This window comes from Ranitomeya variabilis, chromosome 2, assembly GCF_051348905.1.
Source record: "Ranitomeya variabilis isolate aRanVar5 chromosome 2, aRanVar5.hap1, whole genome shotgun sequence".
NCBI lineage: Eukaryota > Metazoa > Chordata > Amphibia > Anura > Dendrobatidae > Ranitomeya > Ranitomeya variabilis.
Window position 1 is genome coordinate 890,325,196 of NC_135233.1, and position 17,325 is coordinate 890,342,520.

General features: G+C 46.0%; 1 protein-coding gene across 4 annotated transcripts in view; it reads right to left on the reverse strand.

The window, feature by feature from the left end:
* Window positions 1-17,325, reverse strand: part of LOC143808128 (uncharacterized) — a 1,431,070-nt gene that overhangs the window by 225,381 nt on the left and 1,188,364 nt on the right. The window lies entirely within an intron of this gene.

A 17,325-nucleotide genomic window follows, 5' to 3' on the forward strand; every position in this document is an offset into this window, starting at 1 on the left:
AGAAAAGCTACAAGATCAAAAACTCACAAAAAGCTGATCGTGGGAATGTAAAATGAAGAAATCTATCCAAAGATAAGCTTCAATATTATATATTGTGCTTTAATATTGAAACGCCTGACCTATAAAATGTGGAGGTATATCTTAAAATAATGTAGAAAAAAAATGTCCATAGAGCTCTTAAAGGATCAGATAGTGAAACCTAGTAAAAAGTAATATGGGTACATAATCTCAGTTATAGCCTATACATCTACAAAATCAAATGAAATATTTTTAGCCCTATCTGGACACATACATTTATTTCATCTGTATAAAAAGGTGCTAAGGAAATATTCTTTGAAATACAGTAGTAAGTGACGATGTTATCCCGGGTCCACAAATGCACAGAGTAGGTAGTAAAGCCTTGATGAAACGCACTGAGGAAGTGTTGAGATGATTAATTGATGGAGCACAGCCTCGTCTCACTAAAACCAAGAAAGGTTACCCTCGCTGACATGGAAAGAAGCTGAACAAATGTTTGCTTTTCACCACACACCATTTGAATCTGACCTACATTTTTCTTCACATTGAATGTCAGATTCAACACATCCTTAGCAAATGGTGAAAATCCAATAGCTGTGACCAGCCATTACCCTGAAGTATGTCATTGATCTACATGTGGGGAGCCAGTGATGATAAATTATGGTGACAGATTCAATAATCTCTTCCTTATGGGAAATTGAACTCTACTTATCCAGTTATTTAATAGGAAATAGTTCTAAGTGAATATAAATCATCTGAGAATCTCCTCAAATAGTCACTTGGGACCATGGATCATCTAAAGTGTGAAAGATTTATCTCTGTAGCTATCCATGTTACATTTCCCTTGAAACATTTTGCTTTTATCTAATAAAGACAAATAGCAAGCTATTAATATATATCATTGTCACTATTCACACAGTGCTGCCAACACTATGTCACGGATCCCAGCAGTATGTCAGTATATCTTTATCGTCCCCACTACTCACACCAATTTGTCACGAACCGGGGTTGATTGCCCCTGTTTCCTTCTGAAGGGGATTTATCTATATCCCACTTCCCAGTTCCGGTTTGGAACTTGCAGCTCTCTGGCGCCCCCCTTACCCTCAGGTCAGATTAGGTACCGCACCTAGGGTAATTAGTCGCCAGAAAGGCTGCCTGCTATGTACTGGCTATTGGGCTCACTGCAGCGAGGGCGTTTTAGCTACTCCCACTCAGGCGGGAACAATAATTATCAACGCCGCCAGTCGCTGTACAGTTTCCTAAACACACAGAACAAAGTATGCTGCCACCAACTCCGATTTTCCAACAAAGGTTAATGGGTCCAGAGCCCACCCAAATCAGTAGTGTAATTCGCCTCGAGGATTCGAGGATGCACAGTTCGTATAGAGCAGAAGATACAAGCTAGCAATTAAATATTTTACTCCATAAACAGTTAGGCAGTGTTTACAAAGTATAAAAACATATTTTAAAGGAGACAATACATGCGTACATTACAGATTACAAAATAAAATAGGATTAATGGAAGAAAACACACTTACAGGTCGTTTAGCTCATTTCAAATCAGCATAGCGGCCGTGTGCTCAGGAGATACATCCAGGTGCATTAGCAGAGCTTTGCTGAGCTGATGTTAGCCCGCTTCCTGGACCAAGAGTGAACCACTACCCAGCAGGCGTAAAAGATATGCCCTCTATCATGACAACACTATGTGGGCTGAGTAATGATATGCACTGCTTTTCTAGTTATTTACGTTCTCTGAACTTTCAGACGAAGGCATTCCAAGACCAAGGGGAGGAGGGAACGAGTGGCTTTACAGGATTGGTCGTCTGCAGTTTAAAAGCCACACCCTGCTCCCACCTTAGTATCAAGTTGCCTGGTGTATCTTCGCAGGGCTTTGTGTCTATACCAGCGAATGCGGTGGGGAGAGAAAGGAGGGGGGACGACGCTGCAGTGTGTGTCTAGGACCATGGTCATATGTGCAAAAATCCCTCAGACCATGGTATTTTACATTATCGTGACAAACATCAAGAATTGAGCTGTGTCACTTGATCATAAGAAGATTTCTTCTTTTTTTCATGGATTCACTACAATAAAAGGAGTCAGTCTAAGACTTCCAGTGTGGGAAATGTGAATAGTCTAAATGTTTTATACAAGTTATAACCGTCTGTGTCTGGATATTGTGTTGGCATGTAAAAATCAGTAATCTGAAATAACTATAATTTCACGGTTACCAGATGGGACATGTAAATCCAGACACAGTATATTTCAATTACACAAGCAAAATACTTTTGCAATTAGATAAAATATGTGCAGGAGGAGCAAGAGCCCAGTAGCAAAATCAAAATTGAGATCCCATCCAGGTGCATTATCAGCACAACTCTCATTCTAAGGCTGCCATCACACTAGCAGTATTTGGTCAGTATTTGACATCAGTATTTGTAAGCCAAAACCAGGAGAGGAACAATTAGAGGAGAAGTATAATAGAAACATATGCACAACTTCTGTATTTATCACCCACCAGAGGCGTAGCTAGGGTTTTGGTCCAGGGGGGGCGAAGCTTCTGAGTGGGCCCCTAACCAGGTAACCTTCATTACAATTCAGTGATGCGCCCTAATAGTGGAGGAGAACCTCAGCAGATGACCGCGCTGTCACTGAAAATAATCTCTATATAAAGACCAACACTGATATTACCGCCATATGGTCAGTGGTAGATACCATTCCTGCAGTACATATAACAGATCACTGCACAGTTACAGATAATGACTTACCTCTGACGTTCTTTCTGATAGAATTGTTCATTTTTCCCGTCTTTTCCATCTGGCCCAGACCGACATGACAACTTCTTCCAGCTACAACTCATCTGCAGAGAATACAACAAAGACACGTTTCACTTCTCACATTCCAGCACCATCACCATCTATTCCCAACCTGCACAACCTCCTCATCCTGCTGATACCCCAATACAGAGCCGCTGCTGCCGTATGTGTCCCTATTACTGCACCTAATACCCCAATACTGAGCCGCTGCTGCCGTATGTGTCCCTATTACTGCCCCTGATACCCCAATACTGAGCCGCTGCTGCCGTATGTGACCCTATTACTGCACCTGATACCCCAATACTGAGCCGCTGCTGCCATATGTGTCCCTATTACTGCACCTGATATCCCAATACTGAGCCGCTGCTGCCGTATGTGTCCCTATTACTGCCCCTGATACCCCAATACTGAGCCGCTGATGCCGTATGTGACCCTATTACTGCCCCTGATACCCCAATACTGAGCCGCTGATGCCGTATGTGACCCTATTACTGCACCTGATACCCCAATACTGAGCCCCTGCTGCCATATGTGTCCCTACTACTGCACCTGATACCCCAATACTGAGCCACTGCTGCCGTATGTGTCCCTATTACTGCCCCTGATACCCCAATACTGAGCCGCTGCTGCTGTATGTGACCCTATTACTGCACCTGATACCCCAATACTGAGCCGCTGCTGCCGTATGTGTCCCTATTACTGCACCTGATACCCGAATACTGAGCCGCTGCTGCCGTATGTGACCCTATTACTGCACCTGATACCCCAATACTGAGCCGCTGCTGCCGTATGTGTCCCTATTACTGCACCTGATACCCGAATACTGAGCCACTGCTGCCGTACGTGTCCCTATTACTGCACCTGATACCCCAATACTGAGCCTCTGCCGTATGTGTCCCTATTACTGCACCTGATACCCGAATACTGAGCCACTGCTGCCGTACGTGTCCCTATTACTGACCCTGATACCCCAATACTGAACTGCTGCTGCCGTATGTGTCCCTATTACTGCACCTGCTGTGTGGTTCTCTGTGCCCTCTAAATTCTAAAGCACCCCTCTATAATATAGTAATGCCAGGTGCAAGTGCCCTAGAAAACAGTGCCCACATTTTGTCCCCTAGAAAGTAATAATGCCCTCTGTGTGTGACCCTTTGATAGTCACAGTAACCTGAGTTCCCCTGTAAGAATAAGTGCCCACTTTACATTTAATAAAGTCCCGAGTCTCCCCCACTGTACAGTTCCCCTATACACAGTATGATGCCCCCTCACTGTATATACTGACCCCTTAATATCCCCCAAACTGGCTCCAACACTGTATGATGGCCCCGTCGCTGTAATCTCCACATTGAATGATGGCCCTCTAGATAGCCTCCATATAGCATAATACACCAGATAGTCCTCAATATGGTATAATACATTCCCCATAGGCCTCCATATAGTATCATGCACTCCCCATAGGCAGACCCTATAGTATAATGCCCTTCACATAGGAAGACTATATAGTATAATGCAGCTCCCATAGGCAGCCTCTATAAGGAAGGCTGTAAATGTGTCCCCAATCCCCTCCGCGAGGCATAAAAATGATCTCTCATTATACTCACCAATGGCTCTCACCAAGGCATCGCTGGTCTTGACTTAAGATCACCATCCTCCATTACTGCTTCATCTGTATGACACATCCTACGTCATCCACACAGTGTCACCCATTGTGCTCCTGTGCAGGCACACTTCTCTCTAGGCTGCTGAAAGCAGAGCCAAGTACTGTTGTGCATGTGCGCTGGGAAAGGCCAAAGGGCGCTGATTACCTGGAAATAAAGCTGGCGCATGCGCACTACAATACTGTGCTCTGACTTCAGCAGGGCAAAGAGAAGTGCACCTGCATGGGAGTGCGATAGAGGACACTGAATGCAGGATGTAGAATGCATCTTCCACACGAAGAGGGACAGCGATCACAGGAAGAGGGTCGGCGCCGGATCAAGACTGTGACGCCCGGACTGCGCCATCCGTGATTATAATAAAAGCTCTTTTTTGTGCCTTGCATAGAGGATTGGGGACATAGAGAGCATTCTAGAACACTATGTGAGGGCGTACAGATGCTGGCCGGACCTTATATGATGACAGGCTCCCACATGTAAAAGCCGTCCTGCAAGATTCCAGCCACTCGCAAACTTAAGAAAATAATCATTCTCCTTCTCATAAGCTAATCAGCAGTAAATACATTATGTGCCAAGACACTTATCGATCACATGTCAGTGTTCAGTGTCTGTCCAGATTGCAGGATAAACAAGACATACAAGTTTAAAGGGAACCTGTCACCCCGTTTTTTAAAGATGAGATAAAAATAGCGTTAAATAGGGGCAGAGCTGGGCTTTACATTAGTGTCTTTTTTGTGCCTTTATTCCCCAGCTATGCTGCTGAAATACCTTTGTAAAGTCGCCATTTTGGGCTGTCACTCACGCTGGTCTGGTCAAATGGGCGTGGTGACATCGCTGTTTCTTTCCCCAGATCTTGCTTAGGCCGGCGTCACACTGGCGAGTTTTACGGACGTAAGAGCGCAGAAACTACGTCCGTAAAACTCGCATTACATACGGCACAATTATTCTCAATGGGGCTGCTCCTATTAGCCGTATATTACGGTTCAGTATTATACGGCTTTCTACGGCCGTACAAAATCGCAGCATGCTGCGTTTGTCAGCGTATTGCGCAAATAATACGCCAATGAAAGTCTATGGGGGCGAGAAAAATACGGATTCCACACGGACCTGCAGTGTGACTTGCGAGAAATACGCAGCGGTGTTAGTGAAAAGTCGGTAATTCAATTGCCGGCTTTTTCCTTCTCCTTCACAAACCCGACATGATATGAGACATGGTTTACATACAGTAAACCATCTCATATCCCCATTTTTTTTGCATATTCCACACTACTAATGTTAGTAGTGTGTATGTGCAAAATTTGTGCACTGTAGCTGCTAAAATAAAGGGTTAAATGGCGGAAAAAATTGGCGTGTGCTCCCGCGCAATTTTCTCCGCCAGAGTGGTAAAGCCAGTGACTGATGGCAGATATTAATAGCCAGGAGAGGGTCCATGGTTATTGGCCCCCCCCCCCGTGGCTAAAAACATCTGCCCCCAGCCACCCCAGAAAAGGCACATCTGGAAGATGCGCCTATTCTGGCACTTGGCCACTCTCTTCCCACTCCCTGTAGCGGTGGGATACGGGGTAATGAAGGGTTAATGCCACCTTGCTATTGTAAGGTGACATTAAGCCAGATTAATAATGGAGAGGCGTCAATTATGACACCTATCCATTATTAATCCAATTGTATGAAAGGGTTAAAAAAACACACACATGATTAAAAAGGATTTTAATGAAATAAACACAGCGGTTGTTGTAATAATTTATTGTTCTCGCAATCCATTTGCAAACCCTCGCTTGGCAAAATAATAAACGCACAATATACATACATTCTGATGTCAGATCACGTCCCACGAGGTAATCCATCTGAAGGGGTTAACTAATATTACAGGCAGGAGCCCTGCTAAATGCAGCGGTGCTCGTGTCTGTAATCCCCCGGCGAATGAATGAAATGTAGGTCATTGACCTACATTTCCTTCAGTCGCGGTGATGCGCCCCCTGGTGGATGTCCTCATATGACCTGGAGCGTGGGAAAAAGTTCCCAGGCTGCAGTTCATGAGAACATCCAGCAGGGGCGCATCACCGCGACTCAATGTAAGTACAGATCACTGCTTTCCTTTCAGCACCCGGGGATTACAGGCACGAGCGAGTGGTTTATCGCAGCTCGTGCTTGTAATATTAGTTAACCCCTTCAGATGGATTACTTCGTGGGACGTGATCTGACATCAGAAGGTATGTATCTTGTGCGTTAATTATTTTGCCAAGCGAGGGCCTGGAAATGGATTGCGAGAACAATAAAATATTACAACAACCGCTGTGTTTATTTCATTAAAATCCTTTTTAATCATGTGTGTGTGTTTTTTAACCCTTTCAAACAATTGGATTAATAATGGATAGGTGTCATAATTGTGTCATAATTCCCCTGGTGATCGGTGGGGGCGGCCATCTTCCTGTGGCCGCACGTGCGCAGATGGAGTGCTCGGCTTCCCGGGGCTTCAGGAAAATGGCCGCCGCGATCTCCATCTGCGCACGCGCGGCATCCCGCGGCCATTTTCCTGAAGCCCCGTGCAGCAGAGCACTCCATCATGTTACTTTAGCTACATACACAGTACAAACGCAGGGGAAATTAAAGATAAACATTGACCGGAGGCAGGGGCCCCTAACGCCGGCCCTGACAGTAGCGTAGCTCCGGGTGGGCCCCCTCAGAGCACAGGGCCCGGGGCAACCGCCCCCTCTGCCCCCCTGGTAGCTACGCTACTGTCACCCACTCCTGGTTTTGGCTTACAAATACTGATGTAAAATACTGACCAAATACTGCTAGTGTGACGGCAGCCTAAATATGCAGTCAGATGATCGTATAAATCGGACCGAGATCAGACCGCATTGCACTAACTATATTTTTATAAAACTGTCACACTCAGTATGGGCCAGCCCTTTCATCCTTTGATCTTGGTGTAAATTTGTCACGCTCAAGTCAGGTGACCCAACGGCAAGTCCGTGCATTGCGGTCTGATCTTGGTCCGACTTATATAGTTTTCTGACTGTGCCCAAATACAGAAGCGTCCCCTGGTGGCTATCCATTGTAGGTGATTTTCCTGTAAAAACAGTTAGATATAAAGTACCATTTTATGAAGAGATCAACTCTGCACAATTATAAAATATTTGGAGCCTCTTCAGCAAATGACCTGCTAGCATGGCAAGCTTCATTGCTGCTGCCCATTGCTGGACTGGCCAGCTAGTAATTCCGGCAAATGCCAGAAGGGCCTGTCTGGTCATGGGCTGCCTTGTCTGCTACATTGTTAACAGAATCAGTGTTCTCAAGATACCCATACTGTAAAGAGTTGTGATGGAGCACAAAGTTGCTGACTCCATCACTTACCCCAGCAGGCCACAAGTATCATTAGAAATATTGGTCTTATAGAAAATCTCCCTTTGCTCCATCCAGGATAATATTAGTAATATATCCCATATGGTTCATGGGGACAGGGACAACATGGGCCTGTGTGATTTCAAATGCCAGGACTGAATTTCAGCCCCAGTCCGTACCTGCTGCTACCTATATACAGCGAGTGAAATAAGTATTGAACACGTCATCAATGTTCTAAGTAAATATATTTCTAAAGGTGCTATTGACACAAAATTCTTACCAGATGTCGCTAACAACCTATTTAATCCATGTATGCAAAGAAATCAAACCATGGATGTGAAAAAGTTTTGAACACGCTTATTAAAATTTAATTAACACTTCGTACAAAAGCCTTTGTTGATGATGACTGCTTCAAGATATCTCCTGTGTGGAGAACGAAGTTGTATGCATTGCTCAGATGAAATTTTGGCCCATTCTTCCATACAACCACTCTACAAATCCTGCAGATTCCGTTGGCTTCTTGTGTGAACGCTGAGCTTTAGTTGCTTCCATAAATTTTCTGTTGGATTCAGATGAGGTGATTGAATGGGCCATTCTAGCAGCTTTATTTTCTTTCTAAGAAACCAATTGAGAGTTTCCTTTTCTGTGTTTTTGGGATAATTGTATTGCTGAAATATCCACCCTCATGTCTTCTTCATAATCCTGGTAGATGGTATCAGATTTTTATCAAGAATGTCTCTGCACATTTTCCATTCATCCTTCCTTCAATTATATGAAATTTTCCAATGCCATACAGAGAAAAACAGCCCCTCACCATGACATTTCCACCTCAAGACTTCACTGTTGGTATAGTGTTTTGGGGGGTGATATGCAGTACCTTTTGACCTCCAAACTTGGTGTATTATGGCATCCAACGGGTTAAATTTTGGTCTCATCTGACCAAACTTTATTCTCCCAGTATTTCACAGGCTTATCTAAATGCTGTTGAGAAAACTTTAATGCGCTTCAACATGTTTTTTGTTCAGCAATAGTCTTGATGTCAGGAGTGTGCCAGGTGCAACAGACAGTCATTTTAGATACAGCTGTAGAAAGTCTTTGCGCATAGCTTTGCAAGCACCTTCTTGATTTTCATCTCTGTTATGCAGTGATATCCTTCTCCTTTTATGACTTTAGCAGCAACCTCCACCTTCTGCTGCTTATTGACACATCTTTGCTGTATGGTTAAATACCCTGAGTCCCTTCAGAAAGGCACTGGTGTTAGCTCTATTTACCTCTGTCTGCTGGAAGTGCTAGAAGTTGACTAGTTTCTTCTTGTCTCTTGGACCATTGCTGTCGTGAGCTCTCTTGTGTCTCAAGCTAAGTGTGTTTCCTCTTTTGTCTTCCTGCTTTGTCTTTAGTTGTAGTGGGGGCTGACTAGCATGACCCTGTCCCCTCCCTATCCAGGGCCTATTACTAGGGGTAGTCAGGGATCAGGTTCCTGCTTGGCGATAGGTGCAGAACCTATTTGAGGACGTTAGGGCAGACAGGGTGTTGTCAAATCTGCCTAGGGGACTCCACTCCCCACTTTCCTAGTGTTTGTGCTCCCCCACCCTGTTCCCATCATTGTGCACTTAGCTTCTCCCTCACCCAGCGTGACACTTGCCTGTTGAGCATGCATACAGACCATGGAGATTGAGTGCATTACTTTTAGTTTTCTTTGAAACAATTGTACTTGCTGATTTCAGGTCTTTTTGCAGATCTCCACAGGTGGCCCTTGGCTCTTGGACAACTCTTCTGATTATTGTTTTCTCTCCTCTGTCTGAAATCTTGCAGGGAGCACCTGGTCGTGGCCAGTTTATGGTGAAATTATGTTCTTTCCACTTCTGAATTATGGCCCCAACAGTACTCACTGGAACCTTCAGTAGATTAGGAATTCTTCTGTAACCAATGCCATCAGGATGTTTTGCAACAGTAACGTTGCAAAGGTCTTGAGTAGTGTTGAGTAGGGTTGAGCGAAACGGATCGTTCATTTTCATAAGTCGCCGACTTTTGGCAAAGTCGGCGTCTCATGAAACCGACCCGATCCCTGTGTGGGGTCTGCCATGCGGTACGCGACTTTCACGCCAAAGTCGCATTTCAATGACGCTAAAAGCGCCATTTCTCAGCCAATGAAGGTGGACGCAGAGTGTGGGCATCGTGATGACATAGATCTCAGTCCCCACCATCTTAGAGAAGGGCATTGCAGTGATTGGCTTGCTTTCTGCCGTGTCACAGGGGCTATAAAGGGGCGTTCCCGCCGACCGCCATCTTACTGCTGCTGATCTGAGCGTAGGGAGAGGTTGCTGCCGCTTCTTCAGAAGCAGGGAGAGCGTTAGGCAGGGTACATAAAGCCACAAACCGCTTGTGCTGTAGCGATTTCCACTGTCCAACACCACCTTTTGTTTGCAGGGACAGTGGAAGCTACATTTTTTTTTCCTCAGCGCTGTAGCTCATTGGGCTGCCCTAGAAGGCTCCCTGATAGCTGCGTTGTTTTGTGTGTACGCCGCTGTGCAAACCAACTGCTTTTTTCAAAGCACAAACCTGTTGTTCCTTCCTTTCTGCACAGCTATCTTGTGTGTTTGTCCCCACTTTTGTGTGCAGCAGTCCTTTTTATAGCTGCCTGCCATACTTTCCTGAGATTACTGCAGGGAGATAAAGATTGGCAAGTCTGCCTCTGTGCCAGTCCTGTGTGTGGCATCTGTCTCTCATTGTGCGCCACCGAAAACCACTGTGTAATACTGGGCCTTTTTTTTTTTTTTTTCTAAATTCTCCCTTTTAAAAAAAAAATAATTAGTGGGAGATAAAGATTGGCAAGTCTGCCGCTGTGCCAGTCCTGTGTGTGGCATCTGTCTCTCATTGTGTGCCACCGAAAACCACTGTGTAATAGTGGGCCATTTTTTTTGGGGGGGGGTAAATTCTCCCTGTAAAAAAAAAAATTATTAGTGGGAGATAAAGATTGGCAAGTCTGCCTCTGTGCCAGTCCTGTGTGTGGCATCTGTCTTTCATTGTGTGCCACAGAAAACCTAGTGTGTAATATATATATTTTTTTTTAACTTCTCCCAGAAAAAAAAAATAATTAGTGGGAGATAAAGATTGGCAAGTCTGCCTCTGTGCCATTGCTGTGTGTAGCATCTGTCTCTCATTGTGTGCCACCGAAAACCACTGTGTAATACTGGGCTTTTTTTTTTTTTTTCTAAATTCTCCCTGTAAAAAAAAAATAATTAGTGGGAGATAAAGATTGGCAAGTCTGCCGCTGTGCCAGTCCTGTGTGTGGCATCTGTCTCTCATTGTGCGCCACCGAAAACCACTGTGTAATAGTGGGCCATTTTTTTTGGGGGGGGGGGTAAATTCTCCCTGTAAAAAAAAAATTATTAGAGGGAGATAAAGATTGGCAAGTCTGCCTCTGTGCCAGTCCTGTGTGTGGCATCTGTCTCACATTGTGTGCCACCGAAAACCACTGTGTAATAGTGGGCCATTTTTTTGGGGGGGGTAAATTCTCCCTGTAAAAAAAAAAATTATTAGTGGGAGATAAAGATTGGCAAGTCTGCCGCTGTGCCAGTCCTGTGTGTGGCATCTGTCTCTCGTTGTGTGCCACCGAAAACCACTGTGTAATATTGGGCCATTTTTTTTGGGGGGGGTAAATTCTCCCTTTTAAAAAAAAAATAATTAGTGGGAGATAAAGATTGGCAAGTCTGCCTCTTTGCCAGTCCTGTGTGTGGCATCTGTCTCTCATTGTGTGCCACCGAAAACCTAGTGTGTAATATTGTTTTTTTTTTTTTTTTTTAAATTCTCCCATAAAAAAAAAAAAAATAGTGGGAGATTAAGATTGGCATTTCTGCTTGAGTGCTGGTCCTGTGTGTGCCATCTGTCTCAAATTATTGGGGCACAGAAAACCTAGTGTGTAACATTGGGCCTGATTTTCCTTTCAGTGTCAGGCACCTATAAAGGTATATATAAATCCAACAGAAGTTTGAGTTCACCTTATAAGTTGTTTTACAGTAACAAATGCCATTACTTTGGTTACAATGAGGAAGTTTAGTGGAAGAGGTCGTGGCCGTGGGCGGTCATTGTCAGCTGGTAATGATGGTAGTGGTGGTGGAGCATCAGGTGGTCGTGGTAAAAGCAGTACAGCACCTAAGTCTCGAGTTGTTGAGCCAGGTTCGTTGTCTGGCTACACAAGGCCTCAAACGCTCTCTTTTCTGGGAGTAGGAAAACCACTTTTGAAGCCGGAGCAGGAGGAACAAGTATTGGCTTTCATTGCTGACTCTGCCTCTAGCTCTTTCGCCTCCTCCTCGGAAAGTGCCAAATGTCAGAGCAGTGCATCGTCAGTGGATGCTCCCGGTCAGGAGCAAGTCGCTTTCTTGTGTCCTTCACCCAGAACAACAATGAAGGATGCGTCAGTCGACACAACAGGTTACTCCATGGAGCTCTTTACACATACCGTTCCTGGGTTAGACAGTGAAACAGTTAACAGGCCATGCCCATTCGAAGTTGAATCGGACATGGAGTGCACAGATGCACAGCCACAGCCAGATTACTATGCTGTTCCTTTGACTCAGACCAGAACATTGCCCTCGCAGTGTACTGAGGCAGAATCAAACCCAGTGGAGACTATGGTGCCCCGTCACGAACGCAATACCACCGGCTTACATGGTGACACAGACGAAGTTGCACACGACATAGAAGAGGAGGTCATAGATGACCTAGTTGTTGACCCCGATTGGCAGCCATTGGGGGAACAGGGTGCAGGCGGCAGTAGTTCTGAAGCGGAGGAGGAGGAGCCATAGCAGGCATCAACATCACAACAGGTTCCATCTGCCGGGCCCGTATCTGGCCAAAAACGCGTAGCAAAACCAAAACCAGTTGGAGGACAGCGTGGCCATCCGGTTAAAGAAGCTCAGTCTGCAATGCCTGAAAAGGTATCCGATAGTAGAAAGAGTGCAGTCTGGCATTTTTTTAAACAACATCCAAATGATCAGCGCAAAGTCATCTGTCAAAAATGTTCAACTACCTTAAGCAGAGGTCAGAATCTTAAAAGTCTAAATACAAGTTGCATGCATAGACACTTATCCACCATGCATTTGCAAGCCTGGACTAACTACCAAACGTCCCTAAAGGTTGCAGCACCCTCGGCCAATGAAGCTAGTCAGCAACGCTACATCCCTTCCCTCACTGTAAACCCACCATTTCCCGCACCACCTGCAGTATCTGTGCAGCTTTCATCGCCAGGCCAAAGCAGTCAGGGAATCACCAGGTTTGCAGTAGGAAACACTGCATGTAGGGCACTGGCAAGAATACCATCTCCAACCCTCTCTCAGTCACCCATGTCCACCAGCACCACCGCTAGTTCCACGATCTCCAGCTCTCCAGTCCAGCTCACCCTACATGAGACTCTTGTTAGGAAAAGGAAGTACTCATCCTCGCATCCGCGTACACAGGGTTTGAACGCCCACATTGCTATACTAATCTCATTAGAGATGATGCCCTACCGGTTAGTTGAAAGCGAAGCTTTCAAAGCGCTGATGGACTATGCTGTACCACTCTACGAGCTACCCAGTCGACACTTCTTTTCTAGAAAAGCCATCCCAGCCCTCCAACAGCATGTTAAAGATCGCATCGTCCATGCACTCAGGCAGTCTGTGACTACAAAGGTGCACCTGACAACAGATGCATGAACCAGTAGGCATGGCCAGGGACGTTACGTGTCCATCACGGCACACTGGGTGAATGTGGTGGATGCAGGGTCCACAGGGGACAGCAATATTGGGACAGTTCTGCCTAGCCCACGGTCAAGGAAAGAGTTGGCTGTAGGCATTCGCCCCCCCTCCTCCTCTTCCTCCTCCTCCTGCAGAAGCGAGAGCTCGTCCACAGACCGCAGTCGCACATCCACTCCATCCGCAGCTGCCACTGTTGCACACCAGGTGTGCCATTATGGGACAGCTAGTGGCAAGCGTCAGCAGGCTGTATTGGCAATGAAGTGTTTGGGCGACAACAGACACACCGCGGAAGTTCTGTCCGAGTTCTTGCAGAAAGAAACTCAGTCATGGCTGGGCACTGTACATCTTGAGGCAGGCAAGGTAGTGAGTGATAACGGAAGGAATTTCATGGCTGCCATAGCCCTTTCCCAACTGAAACACATTCCTTGCCTGGCTCACACCTTAAACCTGGTGGTGCAGTGCTTCCTGAAAAGTTATCCGGGGTTACCCGACCTGTTCCTCAAAGTGCGCAGACTGTGCTCGCATATCCGCCGTTCGCCCGTACACTCCAGCCGTATGCAGAACTATCAGCGTTCTTTGAACCTTCCTCAGCATCGCCTAATCATCGACGTTGCAACAAGGTGGAACTCCACACTGCACATGCTTGAGAGAGGGTGCGAACAGAGGCGTGCTGTTATGTATTTGTGGGAGGATACACGGGCAGGCAGTTGGATGGCAGACATGGAGTTGTCAGGTGTGCAGTGGTCGAAGCTACAAGACCTGTGTCAAGTCCTTCAGTGTTTTGAGGAATGCACATGGCTGGTTAGTGCAGACAACGCCATAATAAGCATGAGCATCCCCCTAATGCGTCTGCTGATGCAAAGTTTGACGCACATAAAGGAGCAGGCATCTGCAGCCGAGGAAGAGGAAAGCCTTGATGACAGTCAGCCATTGTCTGGTCAGGGCCGTGTAGAGGACGCGGTAGCGGGCAAAGAGGATGAGGAGGACGAGGAGGATGATGGGGATGAGTACTTTTTTAATGAGGAAGCTTCTCCTGGGCCAACAGAAATTAGTGGCGTTGCAAGGCCGGGTTCTGGTGTTTTAAGGGAGACAAGTGACGTAGATTTGCCTGTAACTGCCCCTCAAACCAGCACAACCGCAGATTTGACAACTGGAACTTTGGCCCACATGGCGGATTATGCCTTACGTATCCTCAAAAGGGACCCACGCATTATTAAAATGATGACCGATGACGATTACTGGTTGGCCTGCATCTCTGACCCTCGCTATAAAGGCAAATTGCAAAATATTATGCCACATGAGAACCTCGAACAAATATTAGCAACCAAACAAGCAACTCTTGTAGACCGTTTGATTCAGGCATTCCCAGCACACAGCGCCGGTGATGGTTCTCACACGAGCTGCAGGGGGCTACAGGGCAGAGGTGTTAGAGGTGCACAGATCAGAAGTGGCGTTGGACAGAGGGGTTTTCTGACCAGGGGTTGGAGTGATTTCGCAATGACCGCAGACAGGACAGGTACTGCAGCATCTATTCAAAGTGACAGGAGACAACATTTGTCCAGTATGGTTACTAACTATTTTTCATCCCTTATCGATGTTCTCCCTCAACCGTCATTCCCATTTGATTACTGGGCATCCAAATTAGACACCTGGCCTGAATTGTCAGAATATGCATTGCAGGAGCTTGCTTGCCCAGCAGCTAGTGTGCTATCAGAAAGAGTATTCAGTGCTGCTGGTTCAATATTAACCGAAAAAAGGACTGGTCTGGCTACCCAAAATGTGGATGATCTCACCTTCATTAAAATGAACCACTCCTGGATTTCAAATTATTTTGCCCCACCTTTCCCGGCTGACACCTAGCTTTCCTATAAAAAGGTCTTGCTTGTGGACTGGTCTTACTGAGTGTTCCAATCTCTTAATTTGCAGCAGCTGTTTGTCCAGCATACGACATGTTTACACCTCCCTCAATGGGAAAATTCCCCCCATGGGGCCGTGGTCACGCCACTTGGTGCAAGCACCCGTTACAGTGCTGTTTGTCTGAAGAGGTGGGTGTGCCCGCTTTTGGTCGACGGCACTGACACTGGGTCCCTCATAGTGCAATGAAGTGTCTCTGGCGGTGGTGCGCACCCAACGTCAGACACACCGTTGTAACATGAGGGGCCCTGGGACGGTACCGCCGGCCACAAGAGAGTTCACCCCCCCAGCTCAAACTGTGCTCTAACACGTGCAAAGTTATCTCGCACAGCTCCACCAATGTTTAGTCTATGCGCTGACATCATTCAATGCCTGGCACTGACAATACCAATTTGTTGACATCTATGATGCTAGTTAAAGTAGTCTGGGTCAGTGTCCTTTATTGACACTAGTAAATACTTACTGCCAAATTACTTTGTCAGAAACTCAGCAGATGAGCCCACCCCTGTACCTAAGTATGCCACACTTTTTTTTTGTTGTTTTGCGAGACATTAACATCTATTTATTTTTTGTGAGTGAGTACTAACTGTGTCAGACACTCCTTGCAATCCTCCTCCGCTGACCGCAATGCTGCTTGTGTATCCATGTAACCGATTTAAAACTGCCTTGAGCCTATCTTTTGTTATTTTAGGCCTTCGTTAGCCTGTCTGCGGTCCCTCCTTGCAATACTCCTCCACTGACCACAATGCTGCCTGTGTATCCATGTAACCGATTTAAAACTGCCATGAGCCTATCTTTTGTTATTTTAGGCCTTCGTTAGCCTGTCTGCGGTCCCTCCTTGCAATACTCCTCCACTGACCACAATGCTGCCTGTGTATCCATGTAACCGATTTAAAACTGCCATGAGCCTATCTTTTGTTATTTTAGGCCTTCGTTAGCCTGTCTGCGGGCCTTCATTAGCCTGTCTGTGGTCCCTCCTTGCAATACTCCTCCACTGACCACAATGCTGCCTGTGTATACATGTAACCGATTTAAAACTGCCATGAGCCTATCTTTTGTTATTTTAGGCCTTCATTAGCCTGTCTGCGGTCCCTCCTTGCAATACTCCTCCACTGACCACAATGCTGCCTGTGTATCCATGTAACCGATTTAAAACTGCCATGAGCCTATCTTTTGTTATTTTAGGCTTTCGTTAGCCTGTCCGCGGTCCCTCCTTGCAATACTCCTTCACTGACCACAATGCTGCCTGTGTATCCATGTAACCGATTTAAAACTGCCATGAGCCTATCTTTTGTTATTTTAGGCCTTAGTTAGCCTGTCTGTGGTCCCTCCTTGCAATACTCCTCCACTGACCACAATGACGCCTGTGTATCCATGTAACCGATTTAAAACTTCCATGAGCCTATCTTTTGTTATTTTAGGCCTTCGTTAGCCTGTCTGCGGGCCTTCATTAGCCTGTCTGCGGTCCCTCCTTGCAATACTCCTCCACTGACCACAATGCTGCCTGTGTATCCATGTAACCGATTTAAAACTGCCATGAGCCTATCTTTTGTTATTTTAGGCCTTCGTTAGCCTGTCTGCGGTCCCTCCTTGCAATACTCCTCCACTGACCACAATGCTGCCTGTGTATCCATGTAACCAATTTAAAACTGCCATGAGCCTATCTTTTGTTATTAGCCTGTCTGCGGGCCTTCATTAGCCTGTCTGCGGTCCCTCCTTGCAATCCTCCTCCGCTGACCACACCAATGCTGCCCGTGTACCCCTGGAACCTATTTAAAAGTTCATAGAGCCTATTTATGTATTTTATTTAATATTAATAAAGCCATGATGGACTACGCTGTACCA